Genomic DNA, 12,716 nt, shown 5'->3' with positions numbered 1-12,716 from the left:
GCACGCCCACATAAAAACATATACACACGAGTTGTATCCGCAGAAGGAAGATCATTTCCGTGCCCAAAGACAATGGAAGCGAGCAACATACATACGTGGAGATGGAGGCAGATAGATCTCTCCTCCATCCGAACCACACACGGCGCCAAAAATGTAATGTAATAAAGAGTGAGAAATTGTTTTGGCAATTAAAAAACTGCCGGCGAACAAGCAGGAAGATGAGAGGCCTCAATAGCCATGGCAAAAACGAACAGCAACAGAAACGTATAATAACGAGTGAACAAAAAATTGCCGCATCATTTGAAATTCATTAGTTGAATGATGGACGGATAGAGGGATGCCGATGCTGATGCCGATGCCGATGCCGAGGCGTGATGGCTTCCTTGGCTCGGTTTTGGTTTGATTTCTTTGCTGCTTTGGCTGTGTGTGCACAGTTAAGGTAGGGCATACATACATCTGTGCATATGTATGTACATAAATTCACAGCCTCGCGTGCATGACAGTTGCTCGTCAACGGCGAAAGAGATGGCTGTTGGACTGCCCTGGGAGAGGCGGGGAGAGATGGGGCAAAGGAGTTCTGGCATCGTCAATCATGGACAGCGAAATGTGTCAACAAACGTCAAACAACAGCGACGGCCACAACTCACTCAAACTCAACATCCAAGTGCCATCCAAAAATCCAGATTATTTCAGGCCGAACAGAGTCCAGTGATGCTACCCTACAGCAGCAGCCCGCAGCTTCATCAACTGTCACAGGACATCGTGTACAGGATCTGCTCTTCACACAAACACAAAATTTGACTGATGATCTGGCAATGATTTGTCACATTTGCCCCCCAGCACACAATTGTAACTACATATGAAGCATATAACGGGAGTAGGGAACGGTCTGTGGCAGGGTCAGGCCAAGTGTAAGGGGAACATTTAATTGTGAATGCTTTTCCCTAGATAATTGTGCAATAATGTAGATCAAATATTAAAAAAATGTACCTTAATGATGCGTAATGCTCATCATTCGTTTCACGCCCATATAACGAAGTAAAGGCCAAAAAAACAGAAGATTCAGCCTGCATACAAATAAATCTGTCTGAGTGACAAGCCAAATGTCTGGCTCTAGAGAGTATTTCTAGTAGCTGCAACTGCAACTGCAACGCAACATAAAGCTAACAGAAATATTTACACATTTTCGTTCGTGTTCTTATCGCTATGGGAAAACATTTAGTTCGTGTTGCCTTTTGGTTGTGGCTCATTTTCGTTTTCGTATCTACTTGCCAGTCGTTTTCCGGCTGACCCATGACCGCATGGCTGGAAAAGCCGAACCGCAAAACACAAAACGAAACGAAACGATACAATTTTTAATGCGTTTCATGCGTGCGCGCAATTCCGAGCGACTAAAAATGCTAATCAGACAAATTAAATGCCACGCAGAGGTCCCTTCAAGGTCCACTCAACGTCGGGTTGGTTTCCAGCGATATCTGGTCTTTTAGGTTCAGCTTTCAGAGCACCAAGTAGTGTCGAGTGGTGCTACAAAACTGCATTCGCTGTGCAACTACAGGAGTACAAAGAGGCATACAAATAGCTTAGGTATTTTATAACCCACCGAAAACAGAATCTATGAAGAGACATTGTACATATTTATGTCCCTGGCAGTTCGGTTCTTAGCTTGATGTTCCCCTTGATAAAGTCTTGCACTGGGGATGGAGGCCTCTCTGCTAAGTTTTCTGTATATTTGTAATATTGAAGACAACGATCATGCCCAACCGGAGTTCTGTGTGGTCCGTTGGTTGTTTGTTGCTCTGTTGCTCATTGCGTGTCTCCTGCCCCACCATTCCGAATTCGGCTCTCCTGTGCGTGTTATAGTTTTTTACGCCAATTGCAAAATATGGAAGCAAAGTAACGCCAACTATGTAATGGGCGGGCATTGGCGTCTGTGGTGTACATACACAGGTGCGTGGTGAGATTAGCTTTTGCATGACCAGCAAACCGTTTTTTCTTGTTGTGTGCCGTTGCCATTTCTGCCACTGGTGCCACTGCCACTGCCACCGCCGTGTGGTGTGTGAACTATTTTATGTGAATTTGATTGCGAGCGTTTATGGCGGAAAACGCAAAAGAACCGCAAAACAAAGCACAACAGCAAATTAAATGAAAAGGGAAGGTGGTGGTGGTGGTGGGCACAAAACTTTGGTGGTTTTTTTTTTGCTTTTCTTCCGACTGCAGTCTCCGACCTGTTCCTCCTCTCCTCCACTGAATTAATCATAATTATGCAAATTCCCTCCCTTGGGGGAGGCTCAGGCCAGTCCCCGATCTGCGAGGAGGTGTGCGTGCGTGTGTGTGTGGGCTGGCTGTTGGTTTGTTTGCACAATTTTCCACCTTTTATAGTACAGTTAATTTTCGTGCTCGTTTGGTGGGTCGTGGCTTCTGTAGCTTGCCATACCCACGGAGCGAGGGCATCCTCAATTTGACAATGGACTTGTAACATGCTTGGAAAAATATTTACAATAATGCATTAATATTGTTCCCAATCTTGAGTGCTCTGAAATGTGACAATTTACACTCTCGCAATGTAACGATTTCAGGGCTTTTTCCTGTGGGTGTAACGGTAAATTTAGACACCAAGACATTCCACCGCCGCTCTCATCCACTCTCGTTCATGCAGGTCCCATGCCAGCGCTGGCACACTCTCGCGGCCAGCTCTGACACAGCGCTGCGCTCTCTTGATAACGGCACCAGCTCTGCACCTCCGACGCATGCAAGCAGTTCCAGGTACCGCTGATCTCTCTCTCTCTCTCTCTCTCCCGATTTCCGTAAGTGTGGCTTAACTGTAAAGCTGATTCTGCACGTACAGATGCAGTCTCTGCCCTTTCGGTAGGGTTTCTGCCGCTTAACTTCAAGGGTATGCCCAATTCGGCACTCTGAAGTACTTCCCCTTTGCATAATGCCGTCCGCTGTGGGAAGGGAAATCATCTCACAAAACCGGCGCAATGGAGGAATCGGTGAATATGGTGCAAATAATTCTCTACCGCTTTGCAAACTCTCCAGCACTTTGGAACGCATTTCTATTCAATTTATTCAAGTCGTGATTAGCGCCGACTTCGCAGTCGCTTGCTTTATTTGTTAGTTTAACTGCTTTGTCAGACGATTGGAGGCGATTAAGAAAGGTGGCGCGGGAGGAATGCCAGCCAAGTGCGGCCAACGAATGCGTGAAATGCGTTTGGCGGGGCAGGGCGGACAACCAGTTGGGGGTATTCGAGAAGTGAAGACAGCCTTTCCTCCACTGCATTCCGATGTTATGTGAAATTATGTACTCAAACAGTTAATAGACACACACGCAAACGTCGAGTAGGCCTCTCAACGAGTTTCTTAGATTATGTTCTAGCAAATTCTCTGTCTTGTTGACTCTGTCACTTGCCAGATCACCTGGTAGACTTGTTACAGTTCCATTATATGGAAGAAGGAGGTTTAGATTTATACATATATGCAGCTTTTTTGGAACTCACAGAGAAATTAAATCAAGATTTTAGGCGGTCCGTCCTCATCACTGCTATTTTTGTGTTTGTGTTTATGTATTTCCTTATGTAGATTTGTCATATTGGTAAAGTAGAGCTAGGCATGTACATATGTATGTACATATGTTTGTATGTATGTACATCCTCAAGTTGGAGAGATCTCGCAAGTCCCGCGATAAACTAGCCAGATCAACCCTTATCTGCCAATATTCCAAACGTTACGCTAGTGCTCGCTCAATAAAAAACAATTCGCAAACGCTTCTGCTTTAAAGAACGGCAATCCTCGTAGACTTCTGCATTTAATTCTCCAATATTAACAACGAGGCAACGTAAACAACGCGCTAAATGCCTTTTCTTAGTAATTAGGGATGGGATTGTGCTGCCAGTGATGTGCAAATTCAGTGATTTGATGCTGCCATACATTTCAATACTATTGTAAGCATATCACCAGGTACATACAATACTAGTCGATTAAAAACCGCATTAGGGATACGCTGTTTACATATGAATTAGATTATGATAAATGCTAATTTAGACCGCTTGAGTTGCTTGCTTGGATTGTGAATTTTTAAGTAAATTAATTGGTAAACAAAAAACAGCTGACTGCACTAGAGTGTAGCCGTAGGGCATGTCCACCCGACGCATGGTCACACTCTGCCGTTAGCAAAATAACTGAACATTTCGAGAGCCAAAAATGTTTACTATCTGTGGCAGCAGTGTTTTTTTTTGGTGTTTGTAAATCATATTGAAAACAAGCTCACTAAAAATAATGACAATTAATTCTCTGCACATTAATATTTCCAAAACAAAGTGTTTCCACTGGAACTATCTGTGAACCACAATTATAAATTATGAAAAGACAAGAAAAAAATAGTAAGCTTAAAACCATTAACGTTTATTTGAGACCACCCTCAAACCTTGATCAGTAATAAGTAATTGCGGCAAACAAATTGTATATGTAAATATGTATATGGCTATAATAACAATCCAATCTAATCCCACATCGGTGATCTGTTATCGGTCCAATTTTTAGATAGCTTTTTAGATAAGCAAAGTCCTTTAAAAGCAGATATAAGACACTTAAGTTATGTGAAGAAACAAAAAAACAAGAGTTAATGCAAATGCACATTAGACAATTTCCAAGTCCCATATCTTTCATTACAAGTAGGTTTGGTTCCTTGAGGAACAGTCGTGTCGGGTATCGTTATAAACAAATAATTGGATTAACGCTGTTTATTTATTAACCATCGAGTCAATTGTTTTTGTTAGTCAGAAATAATGGTTAAAAGTGGAAAATCCGTAATATACTACAATCCGTAATATACATCGCTTAAACCTGCGATATGATTCTAATCCCGTTTGTTCCACACAATATTGTACTCATAGGCTCGCAGCTGTTTTTCATTTCTTGTGCTATCGATTCCGATAACTTATCTTCTTCTTTTCCAAGATACGACGGCCTGAACCGGTTCGTAAAGTTAAATAAAAAGATGTAAGTACGCTCAACTTAAGTTTTCTATAGCTATAAATTAATAGTTATTCTATAGATGAAATACACCCACGACTGGGAAATAAAACAATGTGAGTTTCAAGCGTACAGCTATACGGATAACTTTGTCCACGTGGAACTCGTGATTGAGCGAGGGACTGGCTGACTGGTTGTGGATCTGGAGCAGGATGAGCTGCTCTCATTTTCTTGTGGAAACAGTATCACATCCATGGTAAACAAATGAATAAATAACCAGTGTAATTCCTCCACAGAACGAATGAGAAGCAAACCAAGGACGAGTCATCAATGTGTATTTTCTGCACAATAAACAAAGGCAAAGTTGAAACACGTTTGCACCAAGCCATTTTGGGCACAAAGCTGAAAATGATCCGTGAGTGTTTTAATATTGATAACAATTAATTTATTAAAGAGGCTTATAGAGGGAGGACCTGATTTTTGTGGGGATTTTAGTACTTATCAGTGCACGGGTTTGTCTTTCCCCTTCCGTTGTTATTGCAAAACAGTTTTCCCTCTAATATATTTTCGTTTTCCCACTTAAAGGTGGAAGTCACAAATAACCTCAACCATAACAACAATTAGCAATTGACTAATTAAAAGCGAAACGACAACAAGCAGCAATGGAGAAGGGCGGCAGTTAGTGCAAATTACGGATCTACGGAGCTCTTCCCTGAGTAAACAATGTGGCATCAACAACAGCGGCAGCGGCAGCAGCAGCAGCAGCAGCAGCATCTCATGTGGATATGGGGTAAGGCATTTGTTTGTGAACTGCAACAACAGTGAGTAATTTTAACATAATTTGAAATGTGAACGAGATGAGAGCCCAATCAGCTTCCTCCTTCCTTTAAACTTAATCTCTGTGGATGAGTATACCAGATAGCTTTTAAACTTACGCGAGAAAGAGATCGTGCAGAGACTGTGGGCTTGTAGTTTCTATTAGCGATAGATGTCGTTGGGGGCATAAAATTCGTTGTGCTTCGAGGACGCTCTCCCTCCCAGCATAATGGAACTTTTGTGCAGGGTGCGCTGGGGCCTAACATTTAATCGTACATTAATCATCTTGCCGTGGGTCAAGAGGTCACCAAGATGAAATGGAAATTCTCCTTAGGAAACACCTCATTGATTGATTGATCCAATTCACTTGTCCAAATGGTCTCCTAATGCGATTCTGTCATTAATCAAAGGGCGACTGATACACAAACAAACAAAAAAGTGCAACCCTGTCGAAGTCGCTCAGCCCTGACCGCACCCTACCCCACCCCACCCACATCACTCCACCCACCCCACCACACGGAAAATGCATAGCGCAACTAAAAAGCGCTAAAGAGTACAAAGTTGAGTGTCTGGGGGGAGTGGGGAAGGGTGTTCGGGCGCGTGTGAGTGCAGATTTGCACGCGGTCACGTTAAACGCTAAGAATTAAAAGAGCTGAATACACCCCAGCCAAACTCCGGCCCAGACCGAGCCCACAAGCCCGTTGCCCTCCCCCCTTCGACCACCCCGGCCATGGCAATCGACTGACGTGACACCAAAAGGCTGAACCGTACTTAAGCTAACAACGCAACGACAATCAGCGAAGGCAACTCCAGTCAAGTCCGACTATTTGGAGGTGCACCAACAGCTCCTCGTGGTACGGCAATGCACTGAGCGAAATTTGTGGGCAGATGGGCCAAAATGTCCTCGAGGTATAGGCGGAATACGAGTGTGTAAAGTGCAGCCAATACTTGAGTTAATACTGAAAGTAAAGAGACAAATAAGGGATTGCCAAACTCACATTTTTATGGATTAGAAGCAAACATTAGCAGCATGGATGGAGTGAGAATTCCCAGATAAAGTCTCAAAATCAGCAGAATATGAAAACTATTTAAACAATTTTGAAAAATAGCCGTTTACTTATGGAACATTTGTGCAGCGATTTGACAATAGATTTTGAAGTAGAGCAAAGTTAACAGAGGACCACAGAATTGAGGCAAAAATATGCCAAAGTATGTCCTAGACAGTCGAATATTTCGACAGGGAAAGTAATCTTTGGAAAGTAATCCTTTTACAAACTTGTTCTTAGTGTAGTCAACGTCTCACCCTTCTCCAGCAACTAAGGCCCCCCCGTTCGCCCTTTGAACAATTATGAAGCTTGCATGCTAACATTATAATTGATTGCCTAAGCTTACCCTGGGGATGGCTTTGGAGTGGGGAATTTGGGGTTTGTAATTTGATTGCGCAATTTGCGCGCATTGTGTTGCATAGTTTTTGGCGCGCGAACTTGTCCCTCAGCAGGCCCATTAGCCCCCTCTCCTGTTCCATATGGTCATGGGGGCCTGGAGAAATGCTGAGCTGGAGCGCACGAAACCGAAAACAGCCAACGAACATGACATGCATTTATGTCACGTCACATGTGCAACACGAACACCACATCACACTCGGTGTGTGTGTGTGTGCAACAATTTTAATTGGCGACATTCCGCAATTTTATGACTTTTAAAATTCTACATATATTTCATACCTACGGCCCCTGGCCCTGGCCTGGCCGGGCCAACAGCCAACATGCAACGTTGCCACACTTCAATTGGCTTTTTTGAAGGACACCACACCACACACAAGCAGAAACACACTCAGACTGCATGCACTCGTATAGAGCAGGACATGCCTGGCTGAGACTCATTCCTGTGGCTGCCCTGCCGCTTTCTGGTCTGCTTCCTTCCTTCTTGGGTATCCACCTCCTCCTCCTGCCGCGGCTGCCTCCGTTGCCTCCGCTGCTGTACCTGTTGTTCTTGTCGTTGTTGTAATTAGTGAGCTGCATTTCTTTGCCACTTTCGACCATGGCAATTAAGCCAACTGTTTGTGCTGGCGAAGGAGGAGAAGGAGCAGGGTCTCATCCAGAGCCGCGCCACAAATGCAACAATTGAATGAACACAAAAAAAAACCCCAAGAGGAGAGAATGAATTGAAGTGCACAGCTTTGGAGGCCGAACCTAGCCATACCCTTGCTGATGGCTTTTTATTTGATATTCATCAACATTTGAGAGTTCCTAACGATTCACCGATTGTTCAATTGGAATTTGGAAGCTTCATAGATTCAAAATCGAAGTACTCAAGATATTCCCACTTCGACTCTTAATGCTGAAAGAGAAGCAGCTTCTTCCCTGTGTGGCAACATCTGCATACCCTCTGCCAGTGTATGCCCTCTGCAACCGTGCAAATAAAAGCGAAAAGAGAACCGAATATGAAATTCTGTAATTACGAACGAGCAACGACTGAGGTTTCAGAAGTGGGGCATGAGGCAGGTGTGCGAGGGTGAGCGAGGGTGACTTGGTGGGGCAAAAGATTAGCTGCAGCTCACATAGGCCAAGGGCAAATGGGCGTCAACGAATTCCGATTTGCGATAATGTTTTTGTAGCAGAGAACAGAGCGTGGTGGTTCCTGGCATTCAAATTTATAGAAAACATTTTGTGTCACCACCTTTGATGGTGCTTACAGCTCACATTTTGGGTTGATTGTCCAGTCCCAGCAGCAGCTTTCCTCCAACTTTTGTTCCTTCTTTTAGCAGTTTATCGTCCTAAGCGGCTGCCCAGCGGGAGGCATCCGTGCGGCATCTGCCTTGGCCACTGCATCCGCATCTGAATGGGAATGTGGAATGGCTGGTGGGTAGTGGGGATCTCTCTTCACTTTCGGTTAGGGTTAACCTTTCGGCGACTGACAATGAGCGATCAGCAGCTGCCTCGGCTCCAACTTCAACACCTTGCCCACTTTTATGGCCCCATCATCAGGCCTCTGCCCCAGCCCTTTTGCTGAGCTCACAATGTTGCGGCTGGTGCGGCTGCGACTGCTGCCGTTTTTTTTATGGATGCAGGCACATTTTGCATTTCACTTTAATTCGAAACGACTTAATTTCTTTCTGTTGGCGGCAATGGGAACCAAACCCCAAGGCGATGATGCCCTAACCCTCCCCATCCTCCGTTGGCGCGAGAAATGCTTATAAATGCTCAATGCGCGTAGCCGATTAATTGCACATAAAAATTAACAACAATCAGCCAAGCAGCCACAATAACTATCGAACGATCCTCACAGAACTCACAAACACGAACAAAAATAAACAAATAAAACCACTAGGGATGGAATCGTGAGCAAGAAGGGAGGGGAAATATGAAGAAGGACACGCAGAAATGATCGTAGTTAGCCCAAGGAAGTGAACCCCATCCGAATAGTGTTGATTCAGAAACAACACTAACAGCACTATATTCATGGAATATTTATGGAAGGTTGAAAAATCAGAGCCTCAAGAAATAATATTTATAATAATGGAACTTCCATCCGTTGGAACTGGGAGCCTCGAGTATAGTTATCAGAAAAAGTCCGTTTGATGAAAGAATAAAATGAAAAACGAAATGAAATACTCGAAAGTAGACACCTTTTGAAACATCTCAATAGCAACGCGAGTGCCCAGCAATTGATTCACCGTAAATGGTTGGTCTTCAATTGTTCAAAAATGTAATAAAAATATGTTCGTGAAGGACATCAAACAATCAACCAGCTAGGCTAAAGAGGTTTCCTTTTGTGTATATGTTGGTACATTTTTGTGACTTTTGAATTTGAAAATAACCTTTGGCATTCAGATCTTACTGATCTACTGACACACATGAAGAGGTGATCACGCTGCCATCCCTAATTGTGCCTTGCATCACACCTTTGGCATCGTTATCGCTGTCCCACACACACACACACACACAACCACACACACCTCTCGGTCAACGGACAATGTTGCACTTTGAATGGCTTAGGCCACAAAATATTTCCCCCTGTTCGTTTTATGTGCACCAAATTGAGTCATAAAATACATTTTCACTTCGTCGACAGTTTCAGTTTTAGTTCCATGCTCGATGCTGCTTCCCGTGCCCTTGCCCCTGCCTCTGCGTCTGTCCCTGCCCCTGCCCCTGACCCATTCGATATTTTTAAGTGGTTGCATTTGGAAATGCATAAGCATGTTTTTATGGTCAATGCAAATGTGGCAAGTGTCGCCCGGCCAGAGCAGTTTAAGCTGGTTGCTCTCCTAATTAAGCGGCCCATCCCCAGATAAGAGCGTGGCACAGGGATCGCATCGAGAGGCTTCGGGCTATTTACAAATTGCTAACAAAATATAATAGATACTGATGAAATTTCTGGCCAACGAATTGTTGTAGCTTGTGCCACGAGCCTAAAACGGACCCCAAAACGAACCCAAACAAATTATTATTGTTGCTGTTGTTGTTTGAATCAATTTGTTTTCGCCATTGATACTGACAGAATTTATGGACATTGGCTTGGTGCGTTGGAAATGTTTTTGGCGATAAGCCGCGAGGCATCTTAATGAATAACGACTGTCGGGCGGGAAGGCATTCGCTATCGCCATCGCCTCCATGCAAATCTCTCCTCTGCAGTGTAGCCGAGAACCAACCCGAATCCAAAGCCCAATCCAGCTCCAATCCCAGCGAGGTGTTGATTAGCCGTCCAGCCTAAGCTGAGCCATTAAAAGCGGACCACAAGGCCCGATACCAATGCAGAGTGGAGCAGGAGAGAGAGGGGGAGGGACAGACCTTCTTTTGGTGCCTTCTCTTCCCTTATGTCTCTTTTTGGCTAGGATCCAGGCATGTATTGGATTTATAGTCGCAGGCAGGCAGTAAAAATTTAAATAGCATCCATTTAGCGGGGCGACATCAATTTTGAAACGAGCGCCGCTCTCCAGAACGACTCTCGACTCAAGACGGAATCGGGGCTTTATGTTTATCCTGCTGTAGTTGTTGTTGTTGTTGTTGTTGCTGGTGTTGCTGGCATGCTGACTGATCTGGAGCAGCGATAAATCGGCCACAGAGCAGGAGAGAGAACACCTTTGTTGGCCACGTTGTTGACAAATCAGTTGGCAACAAGGTTGGCCATCGACGGCACACGCGACCAACAACCAACAAAAAAACGAAAAAGGCGAAACAAACTAAAAAATGAGAGACGTAAAATAAACGAAAAGAACCGAATATGTTCATACCCTTGCTGTTTGATCAAAAACTGAGTTTTTAAAGTGATAAAATCATTCATATGCTGGCCATAATTAGGTGGTTTTTATCGGAACATCTTTCAGTAGGACATCAGCTGAAATTTATGCAGTCTCGGTGACTCTGTTTCCGTCAGATTTATGTATCTTCTAGATGCTGTCAGATGTCAGTCAAGCTACTTTTCATATAGGCCAAACTCTGGTAGATAAAATAAGTCTATAATTCCACGTGATTGCTTAGTAGTGTTCAAAACTTTGCAACAATTTAGCCTTAGTTCAATTTTCTTTGAAAACTTTTAAGAATGCATTTCCAATGGTTACAAACAACTCCAACAAAACTCTATACTCCAATCCCATAAAAGCAGAGCGGTACAAACAGAAAAAAAAGAACAAGGAATAGCAGAGTCTTGATCTTGGGCCGAGGACGGGACTTGGTCCAGCGGAGAACCTTTGTCACCTACAGAGCCATTTACCCCCACGTTGCGCGATGCTCGCTCGGCTCGAGGGTTCGCCGAGAGCAACACATTAAAAGTAAATTAACTTATCAGCGACAACGATCAGTTATTTTATTACGTTTGTCCACGCAGCAACACGAACATTATAATATCAAAGATGCCGATTAAGATTCCGCAACGGCCAGAGGGACGCACAAAGATGGGGACCACAGAGCTGTGATGGTTGGATGGCCAAAGGAGTTTGATTCCGCTGGTGCTTCACATGTGGGTTGACTCGAGGTCCCCTTTTTGGGTTCTGAAAACTTTTGCTTGGAGTTTCATTGATAGGAAAGTGAACAAGCCACAATTTGTATTCCACAATTTTGAAATAATTGCATAAAGTGCAATATTTTCCGTCAGGGGATGAAATCTTCAACTTTGTTGATATTTTATCTAATCGAATATTATATTTAGAAAAGGAAAACAAGAACCTGGTCCACGCAGCATTTTAATTGAATATTGGTTCATGTTTTTGGGAAATTTCATGAGACGATCGATAGAAATGTTCTCTACTTTGCATAGTGCCACAAAGTACCAAGCCCTGAGCTGATGGAAGATTTTAGGTTTCACTTCTCAAGGTATGAGCTTGCATAAATCCTAATATAAACAAACAACAAATTGTCGATTTGTGTTTCAAATCCATTGAACTTGTTTCTTGGCCCATCTTAGTCGCTTCCTTATTAGAAAATATTCTGCGATGTGGTTAATATTTTTCATAGTTTAGTTTCATGATACGTTGCAGAAGTTGGGAATACACACTGGAGGCACTGCGTAGCTTCCTGGGAATGGCCCTTCACCTCTTCGCAGGCGCTGTGGCGACAAGCTGGCATCTCTGCCCCCATCCCGCCGTGCAACGTGCACCATGTACCACGCACTGCACCCAGACAACGAGATGGCAATTAAAATTTCACGCCAATAGCTCGGTTCTTCTTTGGTTGGGTTGGGCTCGGTTCGGTTCGGTTTGTGGCCACATGTTGTTGGAAAAGGACTAATTGCTTCTCTCACGGGCAGAGCGGAGCGGAAGAGGCAGGGGAAATACAATTTGTCGAGAGCGGCGCACGTTTGATTGGTATTGATTCCGGCAGTGCGGAGCGGGAAAAAGGTCGGTCTCGGGTTTGGGTTTGGGTTTGTGGTTGGGGCTAGGGCCAGGTCGGGTCAGGTGAGCTGCTTAGGTCATTAGTTGTGAGGTGCAACGA

Source organism: Drosophila subobscura, chromosome A (genome assembly GCF_008121235.1).
Source record: "Drosophila subobscura isolate 14011-0131.10 chromosome A, UCBerk_Dsub_1.0, whole genome shotgun sequence".
Lineage (NCBI taxonomy): Eukaryota > Metazoa > Arthropoda > Insecta > Diptera > Drosophilidae > Drosophila > Drosophila subobscura.
The sequence above is the reverse complement of the archived record's forward strand: the minus strand, read 5'-3'. Positions refer to the sequence as shown.